This window comes from Camellia sinensis, chromosome 1 (genome assembly GCF_055761805.1).
Source record: "Camellia sinensis isolate YWXY chromosome 1, ASM5576180v1, whole genome shotgun sequence".
NCBI lineage: Eukaryota > Viridiplantae > Streptophyta > Magnoliopsida > Ericales > Theaceae > Camellia > Camellia sinensis.
Genome location: NC_138961.1, coordinates 54,105,235 through 54,122,091, shown reverse-complemented (window position 1 = coordinate 54,122,091; position 16,857 = coordinate 54,105,235).

The window sequence follows — 16,857 nt, the reverse complement described above, 5'->3', positions numbered from 1 at the left end:
AAGATTTTGGAGGATCAGGCCGAGGCTGCCATCAAAGCTCAAAACGACGCCGAAGAAAAGGCGGACTCTGCTGAGGCCATCAAGAAGGTGCTTGAGGCCGAAAAGAAGGATACCGAGGAGAAAACGGCCCAGGCCCAAAAAGAATTGCAAGAGGCCTTGGCCACGAAGGACGCCGAGCTCAAGGCAGTCGATGAGAAGGGCTATAATGAGGGGGTGGCCGATGTCACGGCAGACTATGAAAAGCAAGTGAAGCAGGCATGCAACAAGGGTTTCACCCTTGGTTAGATGTCTCTTCTTAACAAGCTTGAAATCCCCGATGACTCCCCACTCCAGAATACCGACGTCCTTTCTCTGCCATCCCCCCGTCTCCAAGCTAATCTGATGACAACTCTGAATCTGAGGAGGAGGTTTTGGTGAGGAAGCCAAAAGATGCTGCTGGGACCAAGTCCTCTTCTCTGAATGAGCAAGTCCTAGACTTGACTCAAGATGAGGAGGGTGAGGAGGTTCCCAAAGATGCTACAGCTGAGAAGGCATCAGCCGACGTGCTTCTTGCCGACAAGAGCCTTGATGAAACCCTTCAAGAAATTGATGCTGAGCTCGTGGCGAAAAAGGCTGCCGAGGTGTCTTTCCAGCAGTCGCCCGAACTTCAGACCCAACCATCTGTTGTCGTCGAAGAGTCTTGACTTTGATGTCTTTTTCCTTTGTATTTTGTACTTTGTTTTTTCTTTTTGAAGTAATGTAAACTCTTTACATCGCCGATGTGCCTTTAATTCAACTCTTTTGTTTTGAATGCTTGCATGTTTGCCTTGTATGCTTCCATACTTAGTATATTTTGTATATTTTTAATATACACTTCAATCTTTGTGCAACCTTCTCGGGGTGGAACACTTTGGTGATACAAACTGATGATTTACCTCGGCAAGTCCCCAAGTACCTTTCTTAGCATAACCTTGGTTTCAGCTTGTAAATTTTTTCATAAAATTTCAACAAGTGTTTTACCTTAGTCTAACTTCAACCTGTAAACTTTTCTCAAGTTTCAACAAGTGTTAAACATCATCTTGGTTTAACTTCAACTTGTAAACTTTTCTCAAGTTTCAACAAGTGTTAAACATCATTTCGGTTTAACTTCAACTTGTAAACTTTTCTCAAGTTTCAACAAGTGTTAAACATCATCTCGGTTTAACTTCAACTTGTAAACTTTTCTTAAGTTTCAACAAGTGTTAAAATCATTTTTCTTCTCTCTGCCCCCGAAGGTGAACCTAAGTTCCACTTGGGTTCTCATTATACATGTATTCCAGAAACATCGGCAAGTATCTTATCAATCATAAATGTAGAAGAATTCTGCTAAAATTTTATTCATTACGTCGGCAAAAAACAAGGGAAATCTAATGATAAAAAAATTTCAGATTATAAGTGTTCCAAGGTCTTAGCAACTCTTTGCCCTCATTATCTTCAAGCCAATATGCCCCATTGCCCAATATCGAAGTGATTCTATAGGGTCCTTCCTAATTTGGGCCAAGCTTGCCCTCCGTGGGATCCTTCTTGTTGCCGACGACTTTTCTCAAGACTAGGTCACCGACTTAGAACTTCCTTGGATTAACCTTTCTATTGTAAGCCCTGGCAAGCTGCTGCTGGTATGTTGCTAGCTGAATTGCAACTTTCTCCCTTCTTTCTTCTAAAAGATCCAGATCTCGGGCTAAGAACACATCATTAGTCCCATTCTCTACTCCCTGGGTTCTGATCCCTGGGATGCCGACCTCCAGCGGAATGATAATTTCTGTGCCATAGGCCATGGCAAAGGGGGATTCCCCTGTTGATCTTCTCGGCGTAGTCCGATATGCCCAAAGTACACTTGGCAGTTTATCCACCCATTTTCCCTTTGCTGCTTGCAACCTCTTCTTAATCCCATCCAAGATGACTTTATTGGATGCTTCTACTTGTCCATTGCTCTGAGGAAAACTCGGGGTAGAAAAGTAATTTTTGATTTTGAATTTTGCACAGAAGCTCTTGATTAGGTTACTGTCAAACTGTGTTCTATTGTCAGCAACTATTGCTCTCGGAATCCCAAATCTGGTGATGATGTTCCTCCATAAGAAGTTCTTCACGTCCACATCTCGGATCTTGGCTAGGGGCTCAGCTTCTATCCACTTGGTGAAGTAATCTGTTGCTACCAGCAGGTACTTCCTTTGTCCAGTTGCTTGGGGCAGTTGCCCAACGAGATCTATGCCCCATTGGGCAAACGACCAAGGACTGGATACTGGGTTCAGGTCTGCTGCTGGCTGGTGTATCAGTGGTGCAAACCTTTGACATTTTTCACACTTCTTGACATAGGCCTTAGCGTCATTCTGGATGTAGGGCCACCAATATCCCTGGGTGATGGCTCTATGAGCTAGTGATCTGCCCCTAGTATGGCTTCCACAAATTCCTTCATGTATTTCATATAAAAAATCTTCAACTTGTGAAGGATGTACACACCTCAAAAGGGGTCCAGTGAAGGATCTTTTGTAGAGTTGTCTTTCTGCTGTCAGACTGAATCTTGCCGACTCCAATCTGATCTTGTGCGCCTCTTTGTGGTCATCTGGCAGCTTCCATTCCTTTAAAAATGCTACAATTGCATCCATCCAGCTTGGTTCCATATCCACACACATTGCTTCGTGCTCTGTGATTGGTGGTTTAATGCTCGGGCCTGACAGGTATTCAACCATTATCGTCCTTGCTTTTCCTGGTTGTATTGCACTTGCCAGATTGGCCAGTGCATCGGCGTGACTGTTATTATCTCGGTTAACCTGATGTAGTCGGCAATTCTGAAACAAGGCCACTAACCTGTTGACTTCCTTTGCGTAGGCTGACATTCTTTCAGCTCGGGCTGCAAACTCGCCCGTTGTCTGGTTGACTATGAGCTGGGAGTCACAGAAGACTACCACTTCATCTGTTTCTGCTGCTACCGCCAGCTTTAGTCCTGCAATCAATGCTTCATATTCTGCTTCATTGTTTGAGGCCTTGAACCCCAATCGAATGGATTGTTCCAATATCTCTCCATCTGGAGATACTAGTACTACTCCTGCCCCCGCTCCTTGTCGGTTTGAGCTCCCATTGACAAACAGTCGAAAGGAGTCACCGATGTAAATGCTGTAGGGTCTGAGTTTTTCCTTCTTCCTTTGTTCTGTTGCATTCGGCTGGGCTTCTCCTTGTTTGCTTGGACATCGTTCACCTCGGCTCAACGGAGCCCGATGTACGATGGATTCTGGTGTGAACTTGGCCACGAAGTCGGCCAAAACTTGGTCTTTGATTACTGTTCTGGGTCTGTACTCCAAGTCATACTGTCCCAAGGCCACTACCCATCTGGCTATCCTTCCTGTCAGGTCTCCTTGTTACAGCAAGGACTTTAAGGGGTGTTATGTTGGCACCATAATTTTATGGGCCTGGAAGTAATGGTTCAGTTTCTTTGAAGCCATTACTAAAGCCAGTGCCAATTTCTCTAAGGGTAGATATCTCGTTTCTGTATCGGTTAGGGTTTTGCTTACATAGTAAACAACCCTTTGCTCCCATTTTTCTTCTTGGATTACTACTGCGCTTACCGCGTGTTCTGAAACTGCTAAGTATAAAAATAGCTCATCTCCGGGTTCTGGGTTTGAAAGAACTGGAGCCGTGATCAGATACTTCTTCAGGTCGGCCAAAGTGACTTCGCACTCCTCGGTCCATAGGAAGTCTGTGGCTTTCTTCACTAAGTTGAAGAAAGGTTTGCACTTGTTTGAGCTTCTGCTTATGAACCTATTTAGGGCTGCGGCCCTTCCAGTTAACATTTGCACCTATTTTGCCGACGTCGGGCTCTTCAACTCCAGGATGGCCTTAATCTGATCTGGGTTGGCCTCAATGCCCCTTCTGGTCACCAGGTACCCCAAGAACTTACCAGATCCAACTCCAAATGCATACTTCGATGCATTGAGTCGGAGCCGATATGTTTTAAGGATTTCAAATACTGCTTTCAGATCGGCTAGATGACCTTCAGGTTCCTTGGTCTTCACGACCATGTGGTCGATGTAAACTTCCACTGTTTGGCCAATCAGGTGTCTGAACATCTTGGTTACCAATCTTTGGTAAGTTGCTCCTGTGTTTTTCAACTTAAAAGGCATCACCTTGTAGCAATACAGCCCTTTTGGGGTGATAAACGCCGTCTTCTCTTCGTCTGGGAGGTACATGGCTATCTGGTGATACCCCCTGTAGGCATCCAGGAAGCTCATCCTTTCATGCCCTGAAGTGGCATCTACCAGCTGGTCAATCTTGGGTAGAGGGAAGCTGTCTTTGGGACAGGCTTTGTTTAAGCTGGTAAAGTCTACGCAGACCCTTAATTTGCCATTCTTTTTCTTTACCACCACTGTATTTGATAGCCATGTCGGGTAGTTTACCTCTCGAATGGCCCTGGCCTCCAGAAGTCTGTCTACTTCCTCTTTTACTGCTTCGACGTGCATCAACGTCGGTCTTCTTGCTCGTTGGATTACAAGTTTGGCCGACCTGTCAACGTTTAGTCTATGGCAAGTAACCTCGGGGTTAATGCCAGGCATCTCGTAAGGCGTCCAAGCAAACACCTCAATATTTGCTCTCAAAAAAGCTTTCAACTCTTTTTCCTCTTCTTCAGCTAAGCCCGTGCCGAGAAGAAAGAAGCATTCTTCATCCCCTTCCTGGACGAGGATTTTCTTCAGTGCTTCTTCGCTCTTCTCGGCTGGCTCCTTTCCGACATCCTCTAAGACCTCTACGTCTTCGTCTTCGATCTCTGCCTTCACTGGTTTTCTTATGCTACAGGTGGATTTCATTGCTGCCATGGAGCAATTCTTTGCCTGCAGCTGATCTCCTCTGATCTCCTTAATCCCATGCTCTGTTGGGAACCGCAATAGTTGATGCAATGTTGAGGGAACAACCCCCATTGCATGCAACCATGGTCTTCCTAAGATGATATTGTAAGGAGAGGGTGTGTCGATTACGGTGAACTCTGTCTTTATCTTCTTGGTGCCAGCCTGCACCTCCAAGCTCATCGTTTCCAGTGGCCATGTCGGCGTTCCGTTGAACCCAATCATTGGGCTATTGGATTGCTCCATATCGTTTGGGTGAAGGCCAAACTCCTTGTAACATTTGACGTACATGATGTCACAAGAGCTGCCTTGGTCGATTAAGATGCGCTTTACTTGGCATTCCCCAACCTAGGGAGATACTACCAAGGCATCGTTGTGTGGATGCTGCACCATCTCAAGGTCGGCTTCGATAAAGGACACTACTGGTCCTTAGCACTCTTCTGCCTGTTGTCTCTTCTCCCCGACTTGGTTAACATGCTGTAGGTGTTTTGCCTTCTGGGTCTCTCCCTGAATCTCGTTTTCATTGACCTTCGAGTGAATTACATTAATTACCCGAGGTCCTCCTACTTGAGGTTGCTGTGCTGGGGGAGGTGGAGTTACTGTCGCTTGAGGCAATCTTGCCTGTTCTTCCTTTGTCCTGGCCTCATCGACAAAGTCTCTCAGATGGCCTTGCCTCACCAGGTCTTCTAAGTGTGTTTTCAGGGCTCTACAACCCTGAGTCATGTGCCCATCTTCATTGTGGTAAGCACAATGTCTGCCAAGGTTTCTTCCCATAAACTCTCCTAGTGCTCTTGCTGGCGTTCCGAAATAGGGTTGGTTCCGAATTTTATCCAGGACTTTGTGGATTGGGATTCAGAACACAGTCGTAACTGCCTGTGTAGCCCTCAGTCCTATTTCTTGCTTGCTGGATCTGTTGTTACCTCGGCCTCGCTTCGACGAGCCATTTCCTTTTTCTTGCTTTGCCTCCTTAGTCCCCGATGTATCTTCCTCGGCTCTGGCATACTTCTCGATTCTTCCATGAGTTCTTTCATACTCTTTGGCAATGTCTTTGCCAAAGATTTTCGTAGCGGATAGTCGTCTTTTAGGCCGTTCTTGAAAGATACGACCACCACCTCTTGATTACACTCTAGTATTCGGTTGAACACCTCATAGTACCTTTTTGCATAGGCCCTAAGGCCTTCATCCTTACTGATCTTTAGGGCCATCAATGCATCCACCCTTAATGGCTGCAGCTTATTTGTCACGAACCTGGCCACGAACGTCTCGGCCAGGCCTTCTCAGGTCTTCACGCTTCCCTTCGGTAATTTGTGAAACCAATCTAATGTAATCTCCCCGAACGATGAGGGGAACACTTTGCAGAGCAATGGCTCGTTCCCACTATACATGCCATTGAGTTCAAGTATAATCCAACGTAGAAGTTGGGGTCTGACTTACCATCGTATATTTGGAACCTCAGCATACTGAATCTTTTCGGCGCCTCAAACTTGCCCAACTCCACCGAGAATGGTGTCCTCGGTTTATCTGGGGAGGTTACCTCGGCATCGGCATTCTGTTACTTCCTCTTGAGGTAATCTCTCAAGTCCTCCTTTGTTCGCCCAGGAGCTCGACTATCTCCTGACTTCAGTCTTTTCGGCATACTACTCTCAGCTTCGTTGTGGGCCCTTTTTGACCTTTCTCCATGAGTTGTGTCGAAGCACAGCTCCTGCCTTTGAACATGCCAATGTTCTCTTGGGTCTGCTTCTTTAGTGCGATGTGTCCTTCGTGATTCTTCTCTCCTCGACTCTCTTCGCCCGACCTCCCTGGAAGGCCGGTGAGAGTGTTTTTCGCTTCTAGTATGCTGAGGGGCTATTGGGATTTGCTTCTGCCCTCCCTTTTGGGCATTGGCCGCTGGAATCGGTGTGTCCTGCAGCGGGTATGGTGGCTGCATGACATTACTTTGCATCATAAAATTGACGACCGATTGTAGGTCTGCCAACTTGTTTGCCATCTTCTTCACCTTTTCGTCCCTCCGCAAGTATCTATCCTTTCATACCTGGAGGTTGTCTTCGTTGTAGTATCCGCTTCTATCTGGTTTCTTTGGCACATCGCCATCCTGGCCGACGCCTCTCTTGCCGTGATTCTGGTTCTGAGTCTCCTCATTGCGACCATCTTTCTCCATATTAGGATCAACGTGCTTACCGTTCCTAACAGGGGTTTTGTCCCCAACCTTATCCTTCTGTCTGTCACTGGCCATCTATTCTCCTTTCTTTCCCACAGACGGCGCCAAATTGTGTGAGTGATTTTATGATCATAGTGCCAACTCAGTATTCAGCTGGAGAGCACTGGCAGAATAGATGACACCTGGCTGACCTGTAACAGAAAGAGAAGATTGCGGTGGTGGTTCGTTCACCCGGGGGCACTCCGACGATCAAATCTGTATATCTCTCAAAAATAATTAATAGTGCTAAACTCACTGTTCAGAATATAAATTGCGTACCTCAGACCCATCAGGGGTGTCTTTCTTTTATAGTTACCTCAATCCTAGTCCCCATAGAAGCCTAGCTTCAATGGACTTCTGCTCAGTACTTATCCTGGACTCTCCAAGAGATAAAGCTAAACTCCCTACGAGTGTTATCCTTATCCACGCTAAAGTCTTTCCTCATTCTAGGACTCTTGTTCCTTATCCGCTTATCTCGGATTCCGATATCTTCAGAGATAACCTCGGCCTTGCCGAGATAACCTCGGCGTCATGACCAGGACACGTGGCACCTCGGCCAACACGTCGGCGTCACCTTGGCCACGTGTTGGTACTCAGAAAATCTATCCCCACACCTTCAAATCCACCTCGAAACATCAAGAGGACGAGGAAGATGATTCAGATGAGGATGAGGAAATGACATTTATCACTAGAAAGTTCCAAAGGTTTGTGAGAAAGAAACAAGGCGTACGAAATTTTTTTAGAAAAGACTTCAACAACAGGGATTTTCAAAGAGGAGAAAATCATAAAAAATCTAAAGTTACCAGCTACGAATGCAACAAACCTGGACACTACAAATCAGAATGTCTGGAACTTAAGAAAAAATTTAAGAAGGATAAGAAGAAAGCTATGATTGCAGCATGGGAAGAAGATAGCGATAAAAGCGACACAGAAATCGAAGTTTGCAAAAATGAGGTTGCTAACCTATGCTTAATGGCACTTGGAAACGAAAATGAGGTAAATGACGAATCTTTTACATTTGATGAATTACAATTACCTTTTGATGAATTACATGCTGAATTTAAGAAACTTAGTTTGAAAAGTATAGAAAGTGATTTTAAGTTTATCAAAAGAAAATGAATCATTAACTTCCAAGATAAATGTTTTAGAAAATGAAGCTATGAAAATGAAAAAGGAAAATGAGATTTTAACTCGAAAAAAGTCTTCAATTTCTGAAAAACATTTAGTTGTATTGCAAAAAGAAAATGAGTCTTTAAAAAAGGAACAAATTATTTTGAAAGAAAATATTTAAGACTTGAAAAAGACTCTTTCAAAATTTGCTCAAGATAGAGAAACTTTAGATAAAATTCTGAAAAATCAAAACTGTACTTTTGGTAGAGCTGAAATTGGATATAAATCTTTTTCAAAAGTAACAATTGTCAAAAATGGCTTTGTGTATTCATATCCTAATCACTCTCATCTCTCATGTCATTTTTATGGAACAAAAGGCCATATTTCACCTTCATATCCTGTTAAAGGAAATCTTTTTGCAAAAATAAAAAAGATGTGGATCCCTAAGGATATCTCAAGAGTGCCAAATTCTAACTTTTATGGACTCAAGAAAATATGGGTGCCAATAGAAAAATCAAATTTTTGTAGGTATGTTTCAAGACAAATTCTACTAACGATAGATGGTATCTCGATAGTGCATGTTCGAGGCACATGACTGGAAATAAAGCTATGTTCGCCACATTCTAACCAAAAGATGGCGGATATATGACTTTTGGCGACAATAGCAAGGGCAAAATCATTGGTGTAGAAAGTATTGGTAAAAATCTCTCTCCTATTATTGAAAATGTTTTATTTGTTGAAAGTTTAAAACATAACTTGCTTAGTATTAGTCAATTATGTGATAAAGGTTATAGAGTTATTTTTGAGAAAACTCATTGCACTATTGAAAACACCTTAGAAAACAAAACTTTATTTGTAGGTTATAGATATGAGAATGTATATGTGTTTGATTTGCATGATTTATCTTCTTATTTTAATAGTAAATGTTTATCTGCTATAAATGATAATGGTTGGCTTTGGCATAGAAGATTATGACATGCTCATTTTGATTTAATTTCCAAGCTTTCAAAAAAATGAGTTAGTTATTGGTTTACCAAAAATTGTTTTTGAAAAAGACAAACTTTGTGATGCATGTCAATTTGGAAAATAAACTAAAATTTCTTTTAAATCTAAAAATATCATTTCAACTACTAAACCGCTTCAACTGTTGCATATTGATTTATTCGGACCATCTAGAACATTAAGTTTAGGAGAAAAATCATATGCTCTTGTTTGTGTTGATGATTATACTAGATATACATGGGTATTATTTTTAGCACATAAAAATGAAGCTTTTTATAATTTTTCAAGACTTTGTAAAAGAATTTAAAATGAAAAAAGTCTTAATATTTATAGTATTAGAAGTGATTATGGTAGAGAATTTGAAAATGATGATTTTACTATGATTTGTGATGAGTTTGGAATTGATCATAATTTTTCTGCCCTTAGAACTCCTCAACAAAATGGGGTAATTGAAAAAAAATAGAACTCTTGAAGAAATGGCCCGTACTATGCTTTGAGAAAATAATTTGCTTAAATATTTTTGGGCGGAAGCCGTTAACACTACATGCTATGTTATAAATCGTACCATGATTAGACCTATTCTTAAGAAAACCTCTTATGAACTTTGGAAAGGTAGAAAACCTAATATTAGTCACTTGCGTGCTTTTGGGTGTAAATGCTTTGTATTGAATAACAATAAAGATAACTTAGGAAAATTTGATGCTAAATCAGATGAAGCTATATTCCTTGGTTATTCTATGTCCAGTAAAGCTTATAGAGTATTCAATAAAAGAACTCTACTTGTTGAAGAATATGTGCATGTTGTTTTTGATGAATCTAACAACATTATTTTCAAGAATCTTGTAAGTAATGATATTGTAGAAAATCAACCAAGCATGGAGAGCATTTACATAAAAGAAAATGAAGAAAATCTATTACGCGAATATGAAGAAGAAATGACAATGGAAAAACTTCAAGAAATATATGTTCGTCCAGAAAACTACTCAAATCTACCAAAAGAATGGAAGTATGCTCATGGCCACCCCAAAGACCTCATCATAGGTTATGTGGCAGAAGGTATAAAAACTTGTTCCTCTGTTAGAAATATTTGTGGTAACTTAGCATTTGTTTCACAAATTGAACCAAAATCATTTTTAGAAGTTGAAAATGATGAAAACTGGATTTTAGCAATGCAAAAAGAATTAAATCAATTTGAAAGAAATAAAGTTTGGTTTTTGACCTCTCGACCTAAGGATCATCCCGTTATTAGTACAAAATGGGTTTTTTCGAAATAAAATGGATGAATTCAGAGTTGTTACTAGAAATAAAGCTAGATTAGTAGCTCAAGGTTATAATAAAGAAGATGGCATTGATTTTGATGAAACTTTTGCACCAGTTGCTAGACTTGAAACTATTAGAATGTTACTTGCTTTTGCGTGCTTTAAAGATTTTAAATTATGTCAAATAGATGTTAAAAGTTCTTTTTTAAATGGGTACATTTCGGAGGAAGTTTATATTGAACAACCTCCCGGTTTTGAAAATCATAAATACTCGGATCATGTTTTTAAACTTTCAAAAGCTTTATATGACTTGAAACAAGCTCCTAGAGCATGGTATGAAAGATTGAGCAATTTTCTACTTGACAAAGGTTTTTGTAGAGGAAAAATTGATACAACACTTTTTATAAAAATCAAAAAGGAAGATATGTTAATTGTTCAAATTTATGTTGATGATATCATTTTTGGTGCTACTAATAAAAATTTGTGCAAAGAGTTTGCTAAAGATATGTAGGGTGAATTTGAAATGAGTATGATGGAGGAGTTAAATTACTTCCTTGGTCTACAAATTAAACAAACTAATGATGGAATTCATTTAAATCAAACGAAATATATCAAGGATCTACTCAAAAGGTTTGAAATGGAATCATCAAAACCTGCAGTAACTCCAATGAGCATATCAATAAAAATTGACAAAGATGAGCAAGGTAAACCTGTAGATGAAAAGAAATATCGAGGTATGATTAGTTCTCTACTCTATTTTACTGCAAGTAGACAAGATATAATGTTTAATGTTTGTATGTGCGCACGTTTTCAATCCGCACCGAAAGAGTCACACATCACCGCAGTCAAACGCATTTTCAGATATCTTGTCGGCACTCCAAATTTGGGATTATGGTATTCTAAGGGAACTGCCTTTGAACTTTTTGGTTACTCAGATGCCGACTTTGCGGGATGTAGACTTGACCGAAAAAGCACTAGTGACACTTGTCATTTTCTTAGACACTCTCTCACTTTTTGGTTTTGCAAAAAACAAAACTCAGTGGCTTTGTCAACTGCTGAAGCAGAATACATTGTCGCCGCTGGGTGTTGTGCACAATTGCTTTGGATGAAACAACAATTTTAAGATTTTGGACTTCACTATAATCATATTCCTATAAAATGTGATAACACAAGTGCCATTAACCTTTCAAAAAATCTTATTCAGCACTCACGCACTAAACACATTGAAATAAGGTATTATTTTCTAAGAGATTATGTACTCAAAGGTGACATTGAACTCGAATTTGTACCTATAAATCGTCAATTAGCTGACATTTTTACCAAGCCTCTAAATGAAGAACAATTTTGTTATATTAGAACTGAACTTGGTATGATGAATACTCCAATATAATGTTTATATTCAAAAAAATATATATATTTAAAAAAATTTAATTAATAATAATAAATAATTAAATAAAATAACTATAGTAATAATAATTATTATTATAAAAAATAATAACAATAATAATAATAAAATTATATACATATATATATATATATATAAATTTTCTCTCTCTCACTCGCTCCGTCTCTATCTCTCATCCGCTCTCTCCTTTATTCTCTCTTTTTCTCTTTCTCTTGCTCTCTCGCTCTCTTATTCTTCCTCACACCCTCAGCTGACTCCATCTCCATCCTCACCATCGTCTACAACCAGCTCCACCATCCACCATCCACAAATCATCCATCACTTTTATCACTACCATCATCCACCCAAATCCCTCACCAATCTTCCGAACTCCATCACTTCTCTACCCGAAATCTGCATCACCATCTTTACCGATTCATCAAGTTCCATCACCGATCCATTAAGTTCTGTGCATGATTCATCAAGATCCGTGACTGATTCATCAAGATCCATTGTCGATCTACAAAAATTTGTCACCGATCTACCCAATCTTTTCTATTTCTTCCGGTCATCAAGGTCATCATCAATCAACATGTTAAAATTCTTTTTGCATTGTGTTATATTTTTTACTTGTTGTATGTACTCCAAACTCTCATAGATTTAATAATGATTGCTTCTACCTTGTCCGAAGAAATTGTTTTTACTTTTATTTTCTCCTTTTATGCTAGTGCACTTGGTGTAGTTGTTTATGGCTGGATCTTAATGGCCCTTGGTATTATAGATTGGTAATTTATTTTTTCAAATTCATATAATTTTTACTGCATTAATTTAGGGAGAGACTCATATATTTTGAGATTAACAATTATTATAAAAATAAAAAAAAATAAAAAATAAAAAGGGGTGTATGTATATTCTGTGCATAATTTTAGGGGGAGTATATATACATTTTTTTTACTCCTTATCTGCACCAAAAAAAAAAACTTGTGCAAAGATAGAATTTAAAAAAAAATTAAATAAATAAATAAAAAATAAAAAGGAAGAAATGCTTGCAATTTTATTTCAGAAGAAGAAAATATTACTCGATTACATGTAAATTTTTACAAGGCTTCACAAAATTTTTCCGGTTCACTTCTCTTAATAATTTTTCATGAGCCGCTTTTACATGCTTCTCTCTATTTTCAACTTTTGTGAGTCTCGGCATTATAACCGTTGCAAAATATTGCACCGCATTCTCCAACTGTGCATTTTTCCTTTTTAGCTCTTTCTTCTACTTATACATATTCACCAGTTGTTGTTTTAACAAGCACACCTCATCTCTCAATTGCTGATTTTCTTGTACTCTTGTTTATAATCGTTGCGAAATATTAGAAACTGCATTCATTGCTTGTGTACTAAGAGTCATAGTGTTATTAATAGCATCGATATCATTTCGATTACTAATAACATTAGGACCATCATTTACAGGCATAGCATGTGCCTGCACCACTGGTACCCTCTCATTTGCCTGCATTACAGGCACCTCATGTAGGTCTAAACCATTGATGGCTAAGGTAAGGAATGACATGATTACACAAGAAGGTAAAACAAATTTTTCTCTCAAACACTTGATATTTTCGTCTCTTTGCCTATCATCCTTACCACTTTTTATACACTCTATCGATTCAATCCTCGATGCATATATGCTCAAATCTTTTATTTGTCAACATTTTGTGCGCTCGAGATGCTCCAAAATCCCCACAATGATCTCGACAAGACCTACGGACCATTATTATATTTTTGGCATCTTAGATTATTTTACCAAATGTGTCTATTTCCTATCTCTATATTTTATTTTGATGATGTCAAAGGGGAAAAAAAAAAAAGATTTTGAATTGCTGTGCATGCATATGCATATGCTTTAAATATCTTATGTTGCAAAATTATCAATTAACTTGTTGGTTTCTATTTTGTGTCAAATCTATACAAATATTTTCATCATCAAAAATGGGGAGATTAGAAAATACGATTTTGAATTGTTGTGCATGTATATGCATATGCTTTAAATATCTTATGTTGCAAAATTATCAAATAACTTGTTGATTTCTATTTTGTGTCAAATCTATACAAATATTGCCATCATAAAAAAGAGGGAGATTGTTAATCATATTGTTTAATTTTGATGATGTCTAAAATATTATTTGAAAACTTTATTTGATACAAAATATTATCTGTTTAAAATATAAATTGTATGATATATTTTTTTATAACTATTATTTAAATGGAAATATTTATATTTTTGGAAATATTTTGAAAACTTTACTGTTCACTTTTTGAAAAATAGGCCTGATTACTATTCATCTTTTGACAAATTGATTAGTTGTATTATTTTGACAAATTTGATATTGATGGGTTGTCATGTTTTGACAAAATTGACATAGAGTGGTAGGATATATTTAGTTTAAAATCTCTACAACATATACAATATTTTAAAGAGAGCATATATTTTCACATCCATCATAAATATTATTTAAAGAGATTTTTCTGTGTATGCAAATATTTGATTAGAACATTATATATATAATGCATATAATACAAATAACATACATCACGGGAGCAACTATATATTTTTTTTTACACAACATTGATTGTATCATATATATTAGCGTATGGAAACATTGAATATTAGCATATGGAAACATTAATTATTAGCATGTGGAAAGTCATACATGATATAATTCAAATTAACTTTTCTTTTTGCTTTTTTTGTACACTTTTGACTAATACCTAAAGATGTTTAAATTTGCAAGAGTGCAAATTTTCTTCCACGTGATTCTCTTCCAAATTGATGTCATCCATGACGTCAGCAAGGAGCGTCTTACCTCCAACGGGTATATTTTTGTGTATAAATAGAAGTATTGTGTGTGGAGAAAAATCAAGAACTTAAAGAGAAAAATTTATGTGTGCTCTAAAATTCTGAGTATATTATATTCTACTCTTTCACTTTCAGATCTAAGTGTAGCCTTTGTTCTTACACTTTCATAGTTACTCTTTGTGAGAGAATTATTGTAAAAGAAGGTTTACGTACCACTTATTTTTATTTATTATTTTTGTGAGAGATTTTGTAAGGGTGAGACATTTATTGTTGAGTGAGGCTCAATAGATAAGAGTAAGTCCTGTGCCAAATCCACAAGCTTGGTGGTATATTTATTCAATTGATAGTAAAGAAATTCTCAAGGAGGTTCCTTAGGGAGTGGATGTAGGCCTAGTGTGCCGTATCACTATAAATTTCAGTGTTTGATTTTCTCTCCCTATCTCTCTTACTTTTATATTGATAATTATTATTCTATTTTTTTTATTTGTTAAAATTCTGAATATTGTGTTAATTTTAATATTGTAAAATTTTTAATAACCCAATTCACCCCCTCTTGGGTTGCCTACCTGGGATAACACTTGACTTTTCAACTGTGACACATTTGATCATAATTTTGAATCTTGTTTCAAATAAAGACAATTGAAAATACCATTGCTCAATTTCAAGGGAAAAGTCATCAATTTGATAAAATATAAACTAATTTGACAAAAATAAATATCAAAAAAAATATCTTTAAATTTTTAAAAATTATTTCTACCCACTAAAGATAAAATTATGTAAAATTGATAGATTTTTTAGACATTTATTTATTTATTAATTTTTTCCAAATTAATTTTTATTATTTGTTTGGATAATAATCATGTAATGGTGATTGTTTTTATTTTCATTAAATTAGTTTTTATTTTTTCAAAAGTCAAATATAACGACAACTTTGATGTCATTATTAAATCAATTCATTAAATCAAAAAAATTCAAAACTAAAACATTTCATATGTTAAATATATTGATTGCACATTAAAATTTTAACAACCACCCATTATATGATCATCATCTAAACACATAATAAAAATTAATTTGGTAAAAAAAGATATCTAAAAGTTTTATTAATTTTAAATAATTTTATTTTTGGTATGTAGAATTTATTTTTAAAAATTCAAAAATATTTTTTTGATGTTTATTTTTGTCAAATTAGCTTATATTTTATTAAATTGACGACTTTGCCCTTAAAATTGAGTAATGGTATCTTCAATTATCATTTTTTGGAATAAAATTTTAAATTTAAGGTCAAATGTGTAACAATTAAAAAGTCAGGAACCCAAGTAACATGAATCCCAAACTATAGAGACTGTTAGTTTGTTCCCACAGTTCTTCTTTTATACATTTCTTTTTTCTAGACACACAGAAAAGAGTATCGAATGTGAAATAGATATTTAAAAAAATTAACTACTTAACAATTGACCAACAGAATGAAATATTATTATGCAATTTGAAACGTGTGGAAGGAAATATATTTTTCAAAACTTGATGAGAAGATAATATGTATTTTAAATTAATTTGTAATTTATCTTTTTTTCAATGCCCCCATAAGAGCATCTCCAACAGTATAGCCATTTTGTGCTATTAGCCATAGAAGCGAGCTTGGAAGGGTAAAAGATGGCTCCAGCAGACTCGCTCAAGCATCGCTAAGATGGTTGTGAGCTACAGTGCCATGCCAGGACAAGCAAGGTATTGTTCATGAACCATTTAATTTTTTATTTGTTTTTGGCTCCTGAATCTTGTTTTTGGTGGTAAAATTTTTCCCTTATTTTGGCGCTAAAAGTTGTATCAGTACCTCCCCAAAAAATCCATAGAGAAAGCATTACAAATCTCACAAACTCTCTCATCCTCTCTATCTTTTTCTCAAACTTTTTGCTCAAGGGAGGTAGTAAATTTTGTCATTTATGTTTGTTTGTCTATGTATTTGTATTGCACACCATATGTTTGTTGTAATTTCTGTTAGAATCTAGATTGTAAATTGTACTCAGTTTATGCTTTCTGTTTGTTTGTTTCATATGCTTTCATATAGATTGTCATTTCTGTTTGTTTCATATGCTTTCTATTGACATAAATTCCATAGATAGAACACTTTAAACATAAATTCTCTTATGTTTGGTGCATGTGCAACCTAAATTCTCTTATGTCATGAATTCCATATGACATAAATTCTC